This window comes from Anthonomus grandis, chromosome 3, assembly GCF_022605725.1.
Source record: "Anthonomus grandis grandis chromosome 3, icAntGran1.3, whole genome shotgun sequence".
Classification (NCBI taxonomy): Eukaryota; Metazoa; Arthropoda; class Insecta; order Coleoptera; family Curculionidae; genus Anthonomus; species Anthonomus grandis.
In genome coordinates this window covers 23,858,132-23,880,525 of record NC_065548.1, presented here as the reverse complement: position 1 = coordinate 23,880,525, position 22,394 = coordinate 23,858,132, and the positions used below count along the sequence as shown (strand labels likewise).

The window sequence follows — 22,394 nt, the reverse complement described above, 5'->3', positions numbered from 1 at the left end:
GTAAAATCGGGTTTGTGACGTCAGAATAGCGGGTAATTTAAAATTTGATTAAAGCGCCAAATTTCAATTTCGCTCTACTAAACCGCGTGCGTCTAAATTTAGTGAGAAATGTATGGCTATTTCGGAAACTCGGAGGTAGGCAGATTGAAAAGTGATAAATTGGGCCCTTTTTGTGTCCATATTAAATAGAGTTCTTCATTTATCGCTTTTTTTTTTGCGCACTAAGTTGCGCACTAATTCCTAAAGAACTATTTCATACTATGTACATAGGTCAGAGGACTTCAGAAATCCAACAAGAAATATTTTTATGTAAATGTATTACTATAATTTAAAAAGAGATTATAGCAAAAAACTCACGTTAGTTATTAAGTTTTACAATAAAAATTTATGTTACGTTAAAACATCATATAAATTAAATAAAAAGTAAATAAAAATTTAACAAATTTAGCAAAAATTACCCCCTTGTCAAGTCAGCAGTAATTCCCTCATTATAAATGTTATAAATTAAGTAACTATTAATAAAATAGCAGCGAAAGAGGCAATAAATAAAAATTATAGCTGCAAAAATAAATGAAAAAATAGTCACAATATATATTATTATATTATGTTGCGTTTTTGTACATTTATTTTTGCCATTAACTAAAATTACAAGAATTTTAAACTCGTCCGCATTTTTAAAAAAATCCCTACGGCATCGAGGCTGAAGCGTGAGTGCGCGGAGTATGGCATTCGTACTGAATCAATCGCCCGGTCAAGTCAATTGTGACCGCAACAAAGTTTTCGTTGATTGACACGTACTTTGGCGTGTCGCCGCAGAGCCCTTTTGGGCATTTATGTTACCGGACAAACGGTGCAAGGCCTTGCAGGACATCCATTCGAGCCAGTCAGGTAAGCCCTTTGTTCTGGGATTTTTTCCGCGAAATTTATTTTTCTTTACCCGCAAAATTTAAGTAAAATTTTATATTCAAATTTTTGAACCAGCTTAAAGCTACAAATCATTTTTTTTGGTCCTTCGAGCCGGATTGTTAATTCAGCTTTTATTCTATTTATTGAACTTTGTTTAAATTAAATTGATGGCAAAATTAATTAAAAAGTTACTTTAATTATTTGTCTTTTAATTAAACATCAAAACTGTGTATTTTCCATTCCATAAAGCATACATTTCGCAATTTTTGACAAAACACCAAAGTCATTTGTAATTTTTTGAAAATATTATTTACTAGTAAACCTAATTATTAAACCAAAAATAGCCAAGTTAACGAGCATTGTTCGTGGCCTTGAAGGTGTTTCGCATTCTTCCAACTACGTTTTCAGTTTTTTATTGTTTTGGAATTTAGGCTTTGTAGTGCTTGTTTATTTTTATTTTTTTTAAATATTTAATTAAAATCTAAATTTTTTTTGAAGGTTGAAACTAGTACTGACAACCGGCTGTTCTCCTTATTGACATAAAAATAATTTGCTTAATTTAGCAGCATTAATTAAGTCATTTTTTTCTTATTTAAATAAGCAAAATGAGTAATAAACAAGAAAAACTTGAAGTTTTAAAGACTAAACGTTCTGTTGTTGTAAATCGATTAAGGGAAGTTTATGAACTTGCAATAAATTGTATGGGGGATGAAAAATTAGAAAGAAATTTGCAAGTGCGTTGCGATGATTTGCAAAAATATTTTGATTATTTCGAAAATTACCATTTTGCTATAATAAGTCATAAAGATATGGAAGAAGAGCAGTTAGAAGTAGAGGAGAATGTTAGAAAAGAGTTCGATGACCAATATTATTCTATAAAGACTGTTCAAAAAGAGTTATTAATCAAATTGGAAGTTAAACCTAATGATTTAAATGTCTCTAACTTTGTTGGTCAAGCTCAGACTCTTAATGCAAAATTGCCTAAACTAACTTTGCCCATTTTTGATGGCAACTTTAAGCAATGGCCCGCCTTTTTTGATTTATATAAAAGTCTTATACATAATCAAGCCAGTATTTCAAATACCGAAAAATTTCAGTATCTATTAACCTTTTTACGAGGTGAACCATTAAATTCCATAAAAAATATACCACTAACTAGTGACAATTATGAAATCGCACTTGATACTTTGGTAAATAGGTATCAAAATAAAAGAATTCTTGCCAATACTTATTGGAATGAAATAACAAACGTCGTTTCCTTAACAAAATCTCAAAGGCCACCTCATGCGGCTTTGAGATATATTTTAGACATTTTTTCAGAAAATCTTGAAGCTCTTAAATTGTTGGGGTTTCCAGTAGGAAGTTGGGACTTTGTCTTATTTAATTTACTTTTGCAAAAGTTAGATTCAGAACTTATACAAAAATTTGAGCTTGCTCATGGCCATTTAGAGATACCCACATATAGTCATTTGCGAATATTCTTAAACAATCATTGTAAAGTTTTGGAAACACTAGCAAATTCTTCATTTGATGTGCAAAAAAATAATAATTTCTTAAAAAGTAAGAATAAAACTCATGTTAATGCTTACTCGATCGCAATTCAGCCTAACTTAAAATGTAAAATATGTAAATCGGCTCATACATTATCAAACTGTTCACATTTTCTTCAAAAGAATCCAAAAGAGCGCTATCATATGTGCAAACAAAATAAAATTTGTATAAATTGTTTAAGTACTTCGCATACTTTTTCAAAATGCAATTCAAAATCTGTCTGCCGTACATGTCAATCACGCCACCATACACTTTTACATTTTGACAACTCTTTTACTTCTGTAGAACAAGAGCCCTCTTCTAGTACCTCGCACCATGCGACCCTAGGCTCTGCTCCAAATTTTGGACATAATTTGCAAAATACGCACATGTCCAACCCTTTTCCAGGTGTTAAACCTAGTACATCCACCGCTAATTCTTTAAAAGGCTTATCTGATCAAGAGGCTTCTCAAAATCATGCCTGTAATTTAGCCCCTAATTTATCCTCAAATCAAGATATTAGTAGCTTTTTTAGCTCAATGCATAACGACTCATTCGTTTTATTGGCAACCGCAATTATTGCAGTTTTGGATGCTCAGAATAATCCACACCGTATTCGGGTGTTGTTGGATAGTGCCAGCCAAGCAAATTTTATTTCCGAGCGATGTTTTAAACGGTTAGGATTGAGAAGATCATTTTGTAATATTACTATAAAAGGTGTAGATCAAATGAATAGTATGTCGTCAAAAGGTTGTACCTCTCTTACCATTAACCCGCTAGATAAGCCACAAATTTCAATGTCTATTGATGCTATTGTTCTGCCTCAAATTTGTGCAGATTTACCGCATACATTTTTTAAAATTCCGTGGGACCATCTTAAAAATCTCCAGTTAGCTGACCCTAAATTTAATATTCCCAGTGGAATTGATGTTCTGTTAGGTGGGGATATATTTCCTTTAATTATTCAGCCTGGAAGAGTTTTAGGCAACGCAAATGAGCCTATTGCTTTAAAAACTATTTTTGGATGGGTTTTAATGGGTAAAATTAACTTGTCACCTAAGCAACCAATGTATTCCTTTTGTACATCAGCTCTCGATAATGCCTTAGATTGCCTTCAAAGGTTTTGGGAGTTGGAGGAAATTCCAAAAGTTGTTCCTTGGACCGCAGATGAGCGTGCGGCAGAGGAAAACTTTCAAAACACTCATAGACGTACTCCATCAGGTCGTTTTATTGTAAATCTACCCTTCAAACAGGGAGAACCCTATTTCTCTGAATCTCGTGCTTTAGCTGAAAGGCGTTTTTATAATTTAGAAAAACGCTTAATTCAGAATCCCATTTTGCATGAGGCTTATAACAGTTTTATGAGAGAATATTTGGATCTTAAACATATGGAACCTGTTTCTTATGACCCAAATTCAGAAAAGATGTACTATATCCCGCATCATTGTATACAAAATTTAAATAGTTCTACCACCAAATTACGTGTGGTGTTTGACGCTTCCGCTAAATCTCCTAAACAAGATTGTTTAAATGATGCCCTGCACATCGGTCCTAAATTACAAAAGGATATATTTAATATTTTATTGGCTTTTAGGCAACATCCTATTGTCTTTACGGCGGATATAAAAATGATGTATCGTCAAATTCTTGTTAATCCTGCACATACGGATTACCAGCGAATCTTATTTCGCTTCTCCCCTAACGAAGAACTTCAGGATTTTCGTTTAAAAACTGTTACATACGGTGTTTCTTCTGCCCCTTTTCTTGCTCTACGATGTATTCAGCAGCTAGCCATCGAGGGTAAAAATCAGTTTTCTAAAGCTTCTAATGTTTTATTTAATCATGTTTTTGTTGACGATATCGCCTACAGTTGTAGTACGCTCGAGGAGGCTTTAGAGACCAAACAGGAGTTAATCACACTTTTGGCCCAGGGTAATTTTGAGCTCAGAAAATGGTCAAGCAATAATATTGAATTTTTAAAAACTATTCCTGAAGATGTTCATCAGTCTCGCTTCTTATTGGAAGGTGAACACCATACGTATTTAAAAGTATTAGGACTTCATTGGTGCCCTACTGAAGATATTTTTTCATATCAGATTAAAGTTTTTAGTACTCAATGTACAAAGCGAGCAATACTTTCTGAAGTGGCCCGCATTTTTGACCCATTAGGTTTTTTATCACCAGTAACCTTTTTGTTAAAGCATATTCTTCAACTTCTTTGGAGTCACGGACTTCATTGGGATGATACTGCTTCAGATAGCATTGTGGCTCAGTGGGAACATTACAAAAAGGAGCTATCCATGCTTTCACATTTAAAAATCCCAAGATTTTGTTTTCTTTGTGGCTATACGTCAGTGCAACTTCATGGATTCGGAGATGCCTCAAGTATTGGGTATGCTGCCTGTATTTATTTTCGGCTTGAATCTGTTCAAGGAATTTCGACCTTTCTTGTGTGTGGAAAAAGTAAAGTTGCACCTTTAAAATCCATTACTCTTCCAAGATTGGAACTATGTGCCGCTTTACTATTGGCCAAACTTATTGAGTCAGTTTTAAAGTCTTTCCCCGGTGTACATTTTCAAATTTTCGCTTGGTCAGATTCGTCAGTAGCCTTATCGTGGTTTAAAGCACCCCCTTATAAAGGGAAAAATTTTGTTGCCAACCGCGTATCCCAAATTCAGCAAATAGTTGCCCCAGAATATTGGTATCACGTTTCGTCAGAGGACAATCCTGCTGATTGCGCCTCTAGAGGATTGCTGCCCTCGAAACTTCATGATTTTCATTTGTGGTGGAAGGGTCCTCATTGGCTTTCCCAGCCAGAAAATGCTTGGCCACAATCAAAATTTGTTTATATGGCTGGCGAAGCTTCATCCAAAGAGGAAAAGAAATTAGTCTTTTGTCTTATAAAGGATGACCATCCTTTAAAGGGTTTATTGCAAAAATTTTCATCTTTACAGAAAATTCTAAGAATTGTGACTTATTGTTTAAGGTTTTTTAAGGCTTTAAAATTTAAAAACAAAGAATTTAATAGGTATCCCCTTGACGAACCTGAACTTTTTGAGAGTCTTCTTATTATTGTGAAATATGCACAAATAGAATGTTTAAATGAGGATATTTCGAGTTTGATAAAAAATGGTCGTTGCTCAAAACCCTTGCAAAAACTTTCTCCCTTTCTTGATAATCAGGGTCTCCTCAGGGTGGGCGGTCGACTAAGTTATTCTCAATTAAGTTTTGATCAAAGACATCCGTTGCTATTACCGCGACTACATCGATTAACAACCCTGTTAATTGAAGACTTTCATAAAAAATACTTACATTGTGGAGTGCAAAATCTTCACTTTCTTATTTCTCAAAATTTTTGGATTATAGGTGGGAAAAGGGCTATAAGGAGCATTATTTGTAAATGCTTAAAATGCTTTAGGGTTAAACCAACCCCTATATTTCCCAAAATGGGAGACTTACCCTCGTATAGAGTCACGCAAATCAAACCGTTTTTGTGCACGTCTGTTGACTTTGCAGGCCCGTTTTCTATAACTCTTGCAAGAGCCCGAGGTGCTAAATCTCAGAAAGCCTACATTTCCTTATTTGTCTGTTGTTCTACTAAGGCCATTCATATGGAGTTAGTTTCGGATCTCTCCACGCAAGCATTTCTTGCTGCCCTTCGGCGATTTATGGCACGTCGTGGCAGAGTAAGATATTTACATTCAGACTGTGGCACAAATTTTGTTGGTGCCTCGAAATACCTTCTGGAAATTTGTGAAAAGGCTAGTGCTGAAGAAAAAATAGCTTGGCGCTTTAACCCCCCGTCTTCTCCCCATTTTGGTGGATTACATGAAGCAGGTGTAAAAGCAGCAAAATCGCATTTAGTTCGTATTGTAGGCGAGCAAATACTTTCCTATGAGGAGTTCTACACATTTTTAGTACAAATTGAAGCTGTGCTGAATTCTAGGCCTCTAGGACCGTTAAGTTCCGATCCCAATGATTTTTTGCCGCTTACTCCCGGACATTTTCTCACTTTATCTCCCTTATCAACTATTCCAGACCCAGACTTAAGTACCCAAAATATTAAAAGACTTAATCGCTGGCAACTTTTAATTCACTTTCATCAGGTTTTCTGGAAACGTTGGCATTTGGAGTATCTTAATACTCTCCAGCAACGCCAAAAATGGCAAAAAACTGTCCGTGATATAACCCCAGGTACTATGGTGGTAATTAAGGACGAATTGAGTCCTCCCTTAAAATGGAAGCTCGGACGAATAGAAAGTACTTTTCCTGGCAAAGATGGCGTAGTGCGTGTCGCGTCAGTAAAGACTAATAAGGGTGTCTTTACTAGGCCAGTGGTAAAGTTATGTCCCCTTCCCATTTATGAAGATTAATTTTTTTTTCACTTTTCTTAATTAAAAATTATTATAGTTTAAAGTGGTGGTATAATTTGGTGGTATTGGTTTACATTGAGAATTTTTTTTTTGGAATACGATGCAAAGTATTATGATCTGACTTGCTTATGTTATAAATGATTTTGTTTTATTTTATTTAGATGGTTATATTGTTTTTTATTTTTTTTGATTTTCAATATTTTCAAAAAAAAAATGCTATGCATTTTGGTGGGCGGTTTATGTTGCGTTTTTGTACATTTATTTTTGCCATTAACTAAAATTACAAGAATTTTAAACTCGTCCGCATTTTTAAAAAAAATCCCTACGGCATCGAGGCTGAAGCGTGAGTGCGCGGAGTATGGCATTCGTACTGAATCAATCGCCCGGTCAAGTCAATTGTGACCGCAACAAAGTTTTCGTTGATTGACACGTACTTTGGCGTGTCGCCGCAGAGCCCTTTTGGGCATTTATGTTACCGGACAAACGGTGCAAGGCCTTGCAGGACATCCATTCGAGCCAGTCAGGTAAGCCCTTTGTTCTGGGATTTTTTCCGCGAAATTTATTTTTCTTTACCCGCAAAATTTAAGTAAAATTTTATATTCAAATTTTTGAACCAGCTTAAAGCTACAAATCATATTATAAGAAGATATTACAAAAAAAATACAATTTATACAATCAAAATTGACAGTTATATATACTAGCTGTTATAACATTAAATAAAATATCAAAGTTTGTCCAAATTCCAGAACGTATTAACTTACAACTTCATTTAATGAGGAACTTTATTGTATAAAAAGCAAATTTTGTAAAATAGAATTTATACAGGGTGTGACAAAGGTTATAGAAATGCAAGAAGTCAATAAAAATTTAATAAAATCACCAAAGAATTGCCTCCTTCTCAATTCACTAGTTGGTTTCTTAGTAAATATTATAAGTTAAATAACTATCAACAAATTAGAAATAAAAGCGGCAATAGGTAAATATATTAAAAATAAGATTTCTAGGAGTTACAATTTTGCTATTTGCATTTAAATATTTTATAGACTCCAAGAGTATAGAAACTCTCCAAAATTGCCCATGCATTAAAACTTCTAAAATTGCTTCTTTTTTTAAGTTCGGCATCAGCTTTAGAGTACGTTTGATATTTGCTGTCAAAAAGATGAGCTTCTGTTTTGTATTGAGGTTCACTGGAAAACTTATTTTAGAAATGAAAAGCATATTTTGAAGTATTAATTTATAAAATCAATTAAAAAACTTAAATTGCACCCCATTTTACCATATTGTCTGTGCACGATTCTTTTGTATTGCTAGAAATCTGTTGGCAGTTTTTAATCTTCATTTTTTTTTATTTTTAAAGGTATTACATAACAATCCATCAGCTTGGTGCATACTCTGCTATCGGTTGCTACCTTATGTGATCAAGAGTAATAAACTCTTCATAATTTATTATGGTCTAAACAATGACATTTTTAAATAAAATGTTTTATACATATTTAATTCAAATAAAAATATTAAATTTTTTATAATATACCATACAAGATGTGACTTGGCCACACCACAGTAGTGATAATCTAAGAGACACATTGTTACAAAAATATTACCCTAAATAAGATGTAATATTTTGTTTCTATAATAAAGGTTAACTATTAATTAAAGAGCTTAATTGAGGCCAAGCAGTTTATTATTATTAATTAGTATTTAAACTTACCACCTCTGGTGGGGCCATTTGTTACGAAAACCATTCTAACTTAGATTAAATTGGTCTTCATAACCGGTTAGGGAAGGTTAACCGAAGATATTGCATGATGTTTAAGCCCCTTTCTTGAATTGGGCATAAATGAGTGAGTCTAAAGCAAAATAATTTTGGCGCACATAGAATTTTAAATAGAATAGTTTTTTACCGAAATGTTCATGCTTTTGAGGCTTAAGAATCTGAAACCAAGTATTATGTATATTGTGCCTATTAATAAAACCAGAAAATTTGTGTCTTCTGCGATCCACAGACAATACAGCAGCTTGTTCTTCTCAAAATCTATTTTTCACTTTTGTTATTTGTTTCTCAAAAAGTTTATTATAATAGTTACTTAATTTAATAATATTGAAATATACAAACCGAAGATCACCTAGAAAAATTGTGCGCGAAATATAAAAACAAATCAATTTTATCAAAATTTTCTGCAAAAATTGATTATTAAAAGTTAGATTCGGTGAAATTGAAATTGAAACTGTCGAAACAGTGGGCCGCCAAGGCAGTTGTGCATATAGGTCTCCTGATGGACTCGTCATGCCCCACCGGGTGGTTACCAGAGCCCAACGGCCTTAGAAAAACCGATAAGGCTCTCTGGTTTGAGGGACTTAAAGTCACTCGGTACACTAAAAGTGTTACCCAAGTATTTGAACCTGGCGCGCGTGGCCTCGCGCCCCGACTACATGGTCAACGGTTTTATCCTCCTTACAGCACCATCGGCATTCCGGTTTGTCCGCAATACCGATGGTATGGAGATGGCTTCTTAAGTGCCAGTGACCGGTTAAAAGACCTGTCACTAGCCGAATTTCGCGTCTTTTTAGGAGTAGTAGATTTTTGGTGAGACAGGCAGAGGGCCCACCTATGTGCGCTTTAGCCTGTCTCATACCAGGGGACTGAGTCCATCTTCGGTGGGTCCACTTATCCAGCAGACCCTTCATTGACGCGATCGCTACGCATTTGGCGATACCAATTATTGGTTCCGGCTCCATCGGCACGTTCGCGGATCCCAGTCTGGCAAGAGAGTCCGCTTCCTCATTACCTGCATGGCCTGCATGGCCAGGCATCCAGACGAGCTGGACCCTGCAGCCAACCTGCACCAGTTTTTTCAGGACTTTTATGCACTCTAGTACAAGCTTGGAGCTTACCTTTGCGGCCGTGATAGCCTTAATGGCAGCTCTGCTGTACCGAGCATATTGATACGACTGTATTGCGGCGTCCGCAGTGTAGGATTTTTTGTCCGCATTTTAATACAGCGAATACTTCGGCCTGAAAGATAGTGGCGTGCTCCCCCAGCGAGTATGCCCTACTGGTATGTGGGATCTCACCACAAAGCCCTGATCCAGCTCTGTTATTCATTCTGGAGCCATCTATATACCAGATGGTCCCCCTATTTAGCAATGCAGGTCTGTTGGAATGCTGCCAGTCCTCTCTACCTGCAATGTGCGTCACGAATCCCTCGCAGTCCACAGTCACTGGAGCCATGCAGTCACTGTCCATCAGAAGGAGAGGACATTCCTGAACAGCCCGTGACCAAATTTTTGCGTGACCGGTCTCGCCAGCATGTAGTTCGCCAAGGACGTATAGCCTGTATGCAGTCCTCATTGCCTCGAATTGCACAACGAGGTCCAGAGGCGGAAAGCTCAGTAGAGTCAAGCGCTCTAGTTGCCGCCGTTCACATGGAACCCGTTATGCTGAGACATGCAAGACGTTGGACTCTGTCCAGTTGAGCACGAATTTTCGCTTTCTCCGTACATGGTCACCGAACGATAGCCCTGTGTGTGAGAAGGGGTCTCACAATGCGCGAGTAGATCCAGTGGAGGATCTTAGGAGACAGACCCCGGGTATTGCCGAAAGCCCGCCTGCAGGCCTATAGCACGCAGGTGGCCTTCTTCATTCTGGTGTCTGCATAATCGTACCAGGAGAGTTTGGGATCTAACTTGATTCCCAGAAATCGAACTGTCCTGGAGTAATGCAGCTGCACGCCACCTAGAGATATAACAGGGAGCATGCCAAAGTTACGTCTCCTCGTGAATAGTATATAGGAGCACTGCTTTTTTGGAATTAATGCTGAGACCCCCCGAGAGGCACCATATGTCTACCATACGCAGGGCTCTCATCATAGGGCCCCGCATTGAGACGGCGTCTTTCCCCGGGCAAACGATTACCAGATCATCAGCGTAGGACTGTGCGTATAGGCCAGCATTGTTTAAAAGATTTATCAGGCTGTCGACCACAAGGCACCACAAGGTAGGGGACAATACTCCTTCCTGCGAGCAGCCCCTAGCCGCCAACGTTTTGACAATCTCGTTGTTAAGCTGGGCAGATACATGACGTTTCGAGAGCATGGCCTCTATCCAGCTAACCAAACAGGGTTCTGAGCCGCGGCTCTCGAGTTCTTGACAGATGTGCACATGTGCACATGCAGTGGTTTCTTGACCAGGATGCTTTCCTTAAGGTACCGATCAATCAGCCTCTACATCGCCTTCAGCACAAAGCTGACAAGGCCACTAAGTAGCCATAAAGCAGGTACGATTTGGGATCTGTAAAATCGCTTTTTCCGGGTTTCGGAATGAAGACGACTTTCACTTAACACCATAACTTTGGGACGTAGACCTGAGCAAGGAAGGTCCTGAATAGTCTGACTATGTGTGAGGTTAGTACTTCTAACCTGTTTTGCAAAAGGCATGGATATAATCCATCCATGCCCGGAAATTTAAAGGGGGGAATGTCTTGATTGCCCATTTCACCCTCTCGTAGGTAATTATTCTTCTAGCAGTCTCGTACTCTAAGCGAATCGGAGCCCGAGAACAGCTAGGAGGATCGCTAGATGAGGTTAGATTCGGTAAAAGTGAAAACAAAGCCTATGGAGGCTAAGGAACTATGAAAACTGGCCATTGGGTGCATTTTTTTTCGCTTTCTTACCGCCATATATATATCAAGGAATAGAAGCTTTTTCAGTGTTCTGTCAATTGCTCAAGCTTTCAAAGCCCTGCAGGCCACCGTTATTGTAGGAGAATTTGCCCGTAAAAATGATGAAAGATGGTCCTGCTTTTATTTCCGTACCGGTATACTGACCTGGTTACCGAATATCGTTTCTACTACTATATCTCTAGTAACCATAAGTCTTACGAAAATATAATGTAGTCATGGCTGAAATTTGCGACGTACTGCACTTACTTTACCCATGATTTTCGGTTTTTCGTAGGTAAAGGACAAAATTTGCCAGACCGATATATTATGCTTTTTATTATAGGTTTAAGGAACTTTCTTAGTTTACAAATTTCATGGATATTTGCAAAAATCTGACGATATTATTAATAATATTAATACATAATATAAGAATAAGGTTTATTTATGAAAAACCAAGTGAAACATCTCCAATCTTATATACTTAAATATTCCATATGCATGTAAACATAAATTAATAGTTTAATAAATAAACATAAAAAAATAGTTTTCCCTCCAAACAATTTTTCTTGTCAGCGGAATAATTTAAACTATTTCTCGTTACCAAGCTTTCATATACTAAACAAAATACAGATTAAAGTAAAGAAGCTAATCCAAGTAAAGAAAACAATAAATCAATTATTTAAATCGTATCTTAATAACTAAACTACATTGGATACACACTATAACATACTACATTCTATTTCTGGAAATATTCTTATTCGGTCTAAAATTGGGAAGCTTATATCGTTATTAAGCAAAAACGACACACACCAGGTAGCAAATGAAACCTTACAGAATACAAACTGTCTGTTTGTACTTTTTTCTCCTTTTCTTGATCTAACAACTATTTTCTTAGTCATGATTTAACTAGATGTAAATAATTTGAAGTTTTTATTGTATTTATTCTCTGTATATGTGGAGTTAGTAGTAGTAGTGGTGAACGGGTGAAGAAGTTGGAGCTCGGCAAGTAGGCCTAAACGGTCCATTTTCGCCAACCCCAGAATCACCCATGCTTCCACTCCCAATCCGCGGTCTTCAGTGAGTCGTCCCGTCCTTTTAATAAAGGCTTGCACGTTGTCTTAGTCCAGATCTTTAAGATATTCCCGTTGAAGTTTCGTTATTCCAAAAGTTTTCCTTTTCAGGCGACTCCACCTATCACAGACACCTAGTATGTGGTATGAAGTTTTCTCCCCTGCACCACAATTCGGATATTTGGACCTATGTAAAGAAAAGATCGTTGGGCTAGTGATGTTTTGAACTTTGAAATAGAGCCTGTTAAATTGTTATGTCTAGTATAATTGTTATGAATTATATTTTTTTAAATGTATTTTTTATTGTATTGTTTCAAAGCTGTTTTTTCTACAAAAATTTGTTTCATATTTATGAGTTCTGTCTCTTTGTAAAGTATCTTGTATAATTTGATAGTCTACTTTTGAATAATTTATAATGACTTAATATGTATGTACATCCAATACTTTACCTCAGACTACTATTTCATACATTATGAGAGATTAACCAAGAGTCAGGTAAAGTATCTTTAGATACGAAGGTTTCAAAATATTTAATCAGTTCTCTCTGCAATATTTTCAGCAATTTAGAATGATCAACTGTGTCAAACGCCCTAGCTAAATCCACAAAAACATACAAAGTCGTTTCTCCATCATCAAGGGTAATATTTATGTTGTTCGTGAGTACAATCAGAAAACCCTCCATTTACAAATTTTCCTGAAATCCAAATTGGTTCTTAGAGGAGATCTTATGTTTAAAAAAAAAAGAAATCAGTCTAATTCTGATAATTTTATGATAATTCTGATAATGCCTAAAATTCGATAGTAGTGATTTCTTTCTAGATTTAAAAATGGGTTTAATAATGGCTTGTTTAAAAATATTAGAAAATTTCCCTGTCTCAGAAATTTGTTTATTATATGTACCAGAGGAGCAATTAGAAAATCTTTATATTCTTTAAAAGTTTCTTTTGCATTTAAACAATTAAGCAAAACATTACAGAGCATATAATCATATATTTTTATTTTAAACAAAATGTCTTTTTTAAGTTCTATAACAGAGCACACATTCATTTATTGTGTTCGCACGTTTGAACACCATTAACCTCAAGACGCAATCTGAAAAAAATATGGCTATTAATATTGTAAGCGCCGCACCGTCAACGAAGCTAACAACCTCGAAGGAGTATGTTTTTATTTTCTTCTCTTCTCGGTTGATAAACGGTATCAAAGGGATTTTTTTTATGTCTGCGAAGTGATTTTTTGGAAATCTCATTTCCTGAGAGACCCTTGGCTTTATAGATTTTTTTAGAAGACAGAATTTTTTTTTAAATGTGGGTTATAGTTATACAGGGTGCCTTATCAAAAAAGTCCAGCAAGGTTTGGAGCCTTGTTTTAAAAAAAATTTTAAAATGCTCGGATCCGTCGATTTTTGATTTTAAGGGGATAATTTTTTTAATACTTTCAACCTCTTAACATCAACCCCTTGGCGGGGGTTGCAACCACCCTCAAAATCTTAAATAGGAGTGGGGGTTTGGTAATTTTTTATTCTAGTTACAACCGCCAAGTTTGAAATTGCTTGAGTTTTTGAAGTATGGCAGCTTGTCAAATATTTTGAAACAATACTATTGTTTAATACTTTTAGCGCTAGTTTTTAGAGGTTCTTGATTTACAAAACAAAAAGCTCACACTCGTCGATTTTTGATTTTAGAAAAACGATTTTTTGTTTAAATTTTTAATCCCACAACTTCAACCACTTAGCGAGGGCGATATTCACCCTTATTTCTTGAATGGGAAGGTGTGTTGTGATACATCTTTTAAAAGGGCAGTCAGTTTTCTTTACAATAACGCTTTATTTTTTAAATTTAAGCTGCGTGTTTTAAAGAAATCTATTTTAATTTTATTGATTAGTACTTACGCATTATCTTATTAAATTTTAAAAATGTCCGCCGTTTACCTCCATACAATAGTACAGTAACTGTTTAAAGTGCTCCCAGACATTATGAAGAATATAATGCATAATTGAGAGGAGCCTCGTCTTGCTGCAATATCGCATTTTCCTCATGGTAGCGTTGGTCGTTTTCTATAATTTCAATCAATGCTGGGTTAACGGAATTCTCCAAAAGGTATGTATCTCTATTTAAATTTCTCGGTAAGAAAAATGGTCCACTTATATGATCACCAAAAATACCAACCCAAAGGTTTAATTTTTGAGGTTGTTAAGTATGAACTTCATGGAAGATCCTTGGATTCGTGTCGGACCAGTACCGACAATTATGACGATTGACAGTGCCATTGAGAAAAAAAGAATATTCATCTAAGAAGCAAATATTTAAAAGATAGTTGGGATTAGTTGAAACTAGTTCGGACATTATTTCACAAAACTGTAAACGGCGGTCGTTATAATCTTCATTTAATTATTGAAGAAGATTTTTGTGTGAGTGCCATTTATTATGTTTTAGAATTCTCTATACACTGGTTCACGAAACACTTTCTCCGCAATAGAATAAACCATTTTTATCGAATCGAAAGAAAAGCAAAGAAATAACTAATTCACATCTATTTGTTTAATAGTTTATGTTAATTTATGGCAAACTTAACATAAACCTTATTTCGTTTTAGGACCTAATCTTCTCAATCCAATAGGTCCCCATGACGCTTTAGTAACTGTAAATTTATCATCCCCAAGCTCCCATACTATTATAAGCTCCCATACTATTATACAGGTAGGGGGAATTACAACCATCATATTTTTATTACCTTGACCAACCTCTCACCAATGCACCCCAACCCCAAAATTTTAAATAGCACCACTGATTTAGTGATTCTTTAAATTAAAGGTCTTTTGGACTAGTATTCACCTGCACAAACATTTTTCCTAAATTTTACTTTCAAAATCATTCTATTTTTATGAACTGTTTTTTTATTTAATTAGATGTTCAAAATGCATTCCATTTAAGGCTAAATAAAAGTATAATCTTGTTTCAAACTCATTTCTTACATTTTGAAACACTTCTCTTGGAATTGATGCACATCCTATAATAATCCGTTTTTAAGTGACCCCAAAGAAAAAGTCAAGCGATTTTGCATTTTATATAGATGAAAATGACTTAATTTACTAAGCACCTGACGTATAGATTAATGAGAAATGCGGGTTATCGCTGAAGCTTAGCGTAATGCAGAATTCATAGCAAAATGTCCTAATACTTCTACTTGTGCTGCTTCCTCAAGTACTCTACGCTGAACAATTTTTTTGTTTTTCACCGATCCTGTTTCTTCAAATTTGAAAGAAAGTTGCATCACGAAAGTATGACTTACATTTTTCCCAGAATCAAAAAGTTCGGATATGGAGCCGCATAAAGTCTTTAGTCTATTTGAAAAGGTACTTTACCATCAGATGGTTTGTTATTTTTTTGATAATGACATTATTCCAGCTACGCAATGTGGCTTTAGGGAGAACTTTGGTACCTCTGTAGCTCTACTAAACGTACTGGATGATATAATGGACGCTGTATTGATAAGCAACAAATTGCTGCTCTGGCGCTTTTAGATTTCTCTAAGGCGTTCGATACAATAAATCATGCTCTTTTACTAGCTAAGCTTAAATATTATGGCTTTTTAATAAAGTCTATACAGTTAATTAAGTTTTATTTGAATAATAGATTTCAGACAATATTTACAAATAATTTTAAGGCTCACATTTTTATCTGGAGTGCTATAGGGTTCTGTCCTGGGACCTCTGCTTTTCCTTGTATATACAGCAGACATTCTTAAGTCCTTAAAAGTTTGTAAGGTGCAAGCGTTTGCTGATGATACGCAGATATATACAAGTTTCAAACCTGATAATCTTAAAGAAGCGGAGATTGGTATAAACAATGACTTAAATATAATAAATCAATTATCTAAAAAACATAATTTAAAATTAAATTCCTTAAAGTCTTGTTTAATGTTTTTTGGAAATACAAATAAAACTACAAATATTAAAAGTGTAGTGATTAATTTAAAAGATTATGTTCATGTGGAGGGCTCTAAGCTTTCGGTTGTTGAAACTGCCAAAAATTTGGGCATTGTGATGGACAGTAAGTTGAGATTCAGGGAGCAAAAAATTGTTCAAAAATCGTCTGCAGCTTTAAAACTCTTATATAGTAATAGAGATATTCTTAAACGCAGCCTATGTAAGGCCATGGTGCTCTCTAATTTTAACTACTGTGATTATGTTTACGGTTTTTGCTTAGATAATGATTGTAAAATGCGCATACAAAAAATTCAGAATGCCCGTATCAGATTGGTTTATGGCTTACGTAAGTATGATCATATTTCGCAATATTTTAAAACAATTAACTGGCTTAAAATGGACAATCGTAGAATCTTTCACTTTTCCACTTTTTTGATAAAAGTCATTAGCGGCCTATAGATTGTTGTTTAGAGCAAATATACACGGTGTAAATGTTAGAGCTAGAACTAAGTTAACCATGCCGGTCCATAGGAGTGCTATGTTTTAGCCATTGTTTTCTTACAAAGCTGTTCAGTGCTACAATAAAATACCTGCAGAATTTGTTGACCTTCGTGCAGCTAAATTTAGGAGGAAATATAAAATTGTTCTTATGAATATTCAAAAAAATTCTCTTTCTGTTTAGTATGTATCAAATTTGCTGTTTTTTATAGAAGAAGAAAACTTTTTTTGTTTTACATTATACTTGTAATGTTTCTTTACATATAACATGTTGTTATAATGTTGGTTTATATACCTCGAATACACCCTGATCTGGTTCAGTGGAGTAGCTATATAAAGCTATTAGACTGCGCCAGGTTCAGGTACTTTGTTTTGTTTTTTTCTATGAAGTTTGTAATAAATTTGAATAATAAAAGACATTTATTATCATTATATTATTATTTGCTGTATCTTTGAAAATAAAGTTGGGATCATCCAATTCGTTGCCGTTGAAATGTATGCCGAAAACTATCATTGGCTCGTAAGTTAGTTACTAATCGGAGAAAAACTCTCACATCGCAAGGACGCCGATTTGGATATCGAGCCGTGTAAACCCTTTTTGCTCCTGCGACATTCTGAAGACGTTCAAAATAAACCGTAAGCAAATCCACACCTTCATGGTTCGTAAAATGCATTATTACGATAAAAATTACACAGAAGTAAGGGAAACTATTGACAACTATTGACAATTTGCGATATATTTATGTTTTGATTAATTTTTTTTTTACTTCCATGGCTTCCTTTTATGGCCTGCTAATAATTGCCAAAAAAAAATTATAAGTATTAGGTATTAAAGTATAGGATTTTCGTATAAAATTTTCTTTGGCCTAAATTTTAGGTTAGGAATAACATATCGAGATGCGGTTTTCGCGAGCCTGTTTAGGCATCCTGTGACCTCCTTTTTATTTAGATTTCTATTTTTTTTTTTATAAAAATTGACTGATGTTGAAGGTCTTTAATAAAGTGGCACATATGCTAACGGCAGCTTATCAGTCTAATGAACATTAATTGGTGGTGGGTTGGTATGAATTTTCTAGACATACTTACCTTTTAAATTGTGCGTTGTAAGAACCTTTAACTGGCAAACTGGTTCTCACATAAACAAAAAGGATGTTAAGAAATATCACACATAGTAAAACACAAAATAAGCTTCAATTATTAACATTATTTTATCAAAATATACTATTCCTGGTCAATGTTCATTGTTTAAACTTTCACTTAGTTAAATCATTGTTGACAAAATTATAAGACAGTTTCTTATTAAAAGTACAATCCCTGAATTTAAAACTTTATGCACCAACGTTCTAAAATATTTAAAAAAATCAGTATCTTGCTAGTATGTAACTACCCTTTGGCAATTACCCAAAGTCAGTACATGATTTAGTACATGCTGTACATTACAGTGTACAACATGTACTAAAATAAATAAAAAATAAATATACCTTTCAGTGCGGTTGCTTATATATAATACTGTATGAAATTCAGGATAGTGAGATTAAAAGGTATTGAATAAATTATTATATAGGTAGATATGTAGATTACATTTTATTATAAATTACCAAGCCTTAAACACCATGAGAAATCGTTTAACAAAGAATAGGAATCAAGCTTACCTCAAGATGTTGAACGGTCCATTTGCAAAGAAAGCCAAAATGCAATTTTTGGATAACTCTTCGATAGGTTATCCCACGCAGGCCCAGTTTTACAAGAATTGACAATACAACGTTGCCTTGCTTAGTTTTAAGTTGCAGCAAGTACGGAAATCATTCTAATCCCAAAACGCAAAGCATTCAACTTACAGGATAAACATTGGTAACAACAACCCAGTATCGAAAATGCCAATACGTAAAAGTTGATCCTTAAATTATTTAAATTGTTTAAAATTCAAAGCGAGGAAAAGCAAGCGCAATCTAGAAGTTCTTATTTTTACAACGCTATTAATTAGACACTAGATGTCGCGATCAGTACTATTCATACAATATAAAATTATTACATTATAAAAGCAACCAAAAAAATAAAAACGCTACTTTTTCATAAAAAAAATCATACCAATGCATTTAATTTTTTTGAGAAAATTTAGCATTTCTGTTGGAATGTTCAAGAACCTTCTAGCGGCGACACGTCAAACTAACAAAACTTCTAAATACTAAAACAGTTAAAGCCCAAATGATGTGTATGTATTTAATTTAAAATAATACACAACCTTAATTTACGAGAGTATATTTTCGACTGGCCTGAGATACAATAAATTCCGTAAATGCCGTCGGTTTCGAGCCGGCAAAAAAAAGGTAACAAATAATAATACGGCTATGCGGTGTAATGTAAATAAACAACGGATATGGAACATGGCTTTTTTTAAAAAACATAATTGTGTTAAAGTTGACTAAGCCATTTCTAAGATACAGGGTGTTTTTACGGAGATTTTTTAATACCCTCCCCAGCAGTTTATTTTGAGAGATACAGCAAAAACTGTCGAAGAAAAAGTTTCAGACTGTCCTCTAATTTAAAGTATTTTTTTGCGAGGATAATATATCGAACTTCACAAAAACTTTCCCTTTTTAGAGTCAAGATCGCAGTTGCGCCTCCTAGCGGTCAATTTAGAAAGTTAATAATATTTTATTTATAGGTTTTTATTTCTTGGGCGTTTTAGTAATAATATTTTTTACTGCGAGCCTCTGCCATGAGTACGTTTCAAGATACAGTACCTCGCATTCTTAGTTGGCCACCTTGTATATAACTCACCAAATATCATCTTTAACACGTGTATGAAGCTTGTATGGTGAAAATCGGAATCGTTTGTCGGCCATCTTGCTTGGCAAATTTGACAGGAAGCTGACAGACAGTTGTTGACATTAACTGATAGAACATCATTTGTCATTGTCAAACTATTTGAGTTTGTTTTTCCTTTCAATGAATGCAAGCGTGGATTGGCCTATTTGTTTTAAGGATGTTATTTTAAATTCATGACTTTCTTCTAAAAAGTTCTCTTTATTTATTTATTTATTTATTTATTTACAGTCAAGGCTTTCTAACAGACAGGCACAGCTGTCCAATAATAAGAAAGCACGTTATATCACAAATACAAATTAGTAAACAAGTTCTATATAATAATACTTACAACTACAGAGAATTAATTCTTAAAATTTCATCACAATCTAGAAAGAATTACTTATGTAGTTTAATCAGGAAGCCGTCTTAGGTGTCGTTTAAAGGCATCAAAGCTCAAAAAAAATAAGTCAATATTAGGATGGTTTAACTTCAAACTATTATACATACGGGTACATCTAATAATTGGAGAATTCGATAAGTAATTGGAAAAATACCTGGATACTACAAAAGTTTGTCTATTACGAAGGATGTAAGGATTGATGTTAAAATTGAGTTTTTCTAAAACAGATGAAGAATCAATAAAGTTGTTTACGGCCTTGTATATAAATATTAAATAAAAATTTCTTCTTCGGACCTCCAACGATTGCATATTATAAAATTTTAAATTATCATCATAACTAAATAAATGCCGTCGTCTGTTAAACCTATAATTTAAAGTGTTAACAAATTTGCGCTGCACACTCTCTAGTCGGCTAATATAATTGGCGTACATTGGATTCCAAACTGTTGTTGCGTATTCCAGTACAGGTCTTACTATACTATTGAATAAAATTGTTAAGGAATTTATGTTGCTAAATCCTTTTGTTGCTCGAAAAACAAATCCAAGATTTTTAAGAGCCTTTTGTACAATATTTTCAAGATGCTTTTCAAACAAAAGCCTAGGATCCAATGTCACCCCAAGATCCTTAATATAATTTAAATATTTAAGCTTAACATTATTTAGGTAAAGATCACATTTAACTTGCAGAGGACAGGCCTTTTAGAAAACAAAATACAATTACATTTATCCAAATTGACAAAAAGTCTATTCAAAGTACAGTAATTCATAAAATTAGATAAATCGTACTGTAAAGTAAAGTAATCAGCAGCCGAATTAATAGTTTTTGAGATTTTAAGATCATCTGCATATAAAGCATAGCTACTATGTGAAAAACATTGCTCTATATCATATAGGAAAATGATAAACAGCAGAGGACCCAAGTGTGACCCCTGAGGCACACCTGAAGTCACAGCTGTACTCTTCGATTTTTGGCCATTTACAACAACATACTGAGATCTTTCACTTAAGTAACTTTTAAAAATTTCAAACAATGCCCCATGTACCCCGAAATTCTCAAGCTTTATTAGAAGAGTTGGGTGGTAGACCTTATCGAAAGCTTTAGAGAAATCGCTGTACACTGTACAAGTCTCAGAACCTCGCTCCATATTCTCAGATATGAGTTGAACGTAAGGCACAAGGTTAGTCAGTGTCGATCTTTTTTTAAAAAAGCCGTGTTGGTTTAAGTCAATCGATCCCCTAACAATAAAAAATAACTGATCCAAAATAAGAGACTCAAACAGTTTCCCAAAATGGCTCAAGAGAGAAATCGGTCTATAGTTATCGATAGCGCTTTTATCTCCTGATTTAAAAAATAGGCACAATTTGGGCCACTTTCCAAAGCTTAGGGTAGTTACCAGTTGAAATACATTGATTATACAATAAATATAGAGGCTCACAAAGATTAGGACATGATTTCAGAAATATTGAGGGAAATCCGTCTGGCCCAGGACCCTTTTTGGAATTCATAGAGCATAATGCTTCTCTAATATCGTCTTCTCGAACATGATCAACAGTAAAACATTCTTTTGATTGGACAACATCAATTAATGATGGAGTATTAGATGGTTCAAAAACACTGCTAAAAAACTTTGAGAAAAGTTCACAAATGTCAGAGTTATTCGTAGCATATTGATCATTAAAGGTCATTTTTAACGGCAAATTTTTTGTATTCCTTTTATTATTAATAAACGACCAAAAGTACTTTGTGTCATGCTTAATATTTTCCTCTGTTTTAGTAATGTAAACTTTATAGTCTTTACTAATATTTAGTTTTACAGTTTTACGTAAATTTGAGAAAATATCGTAGTCAGACTGTAGCTTGTATTTTTTCCAGTCTCTGTGCACCTGCACTTTATTCTTTATTAAATTAATAGTGTGCTTAGCAAACCATAAAGGATATTGGCGCTTTTTAATTTTTATTTTTGATATTTCAGAATTCACAATATTACTCAGTTCAAAACATCTTGTCGGACTTGCATTGTCTTATTTATTTATTGTAACACGACGTTTCGGTTGGTAAGTATCTCCAACCGTTATCAAGTGTAAACTGATAATAACGATAACGGTTGGAGATACTTACCAACCGAAACGTCGTGTTACAATAAATAAATAAGACAATGCAAGTCCGACAAGATGTTTTCACTGTACCATTGTCTACCACCTTCAAAAACACATTACTCAGTTC

General features: G+C 34.5%; 1 protein-coding gene across 2 annotated transcripts in view; it reads right to left on the bottom strand.

Moving 5' to 3' along the window:
* LOC126734286 (uncharacterized) overlaps positions 1 to 18,686 on the bottom strand; it is a 106,858-nt gene extending 88,172 nt beyond the window's left edge. Inside the window, exon 1 of one of the 2 annotated variants that reach the window (XM_050437841.1) lies at positions 18,615 to 18,686. The gene's annotated coding sequence lies outside the window, so the exon portion shown is untranslated. The remainder of the gene's footprint in view (positions 1 to 18,614) is intronic. The other variant, XM_050437839.1, reaches the window with a different exon arrangement.
* Between the last annotated feature and the right edge of the window lie 3,708 nt (positions 18,687 to 22,394).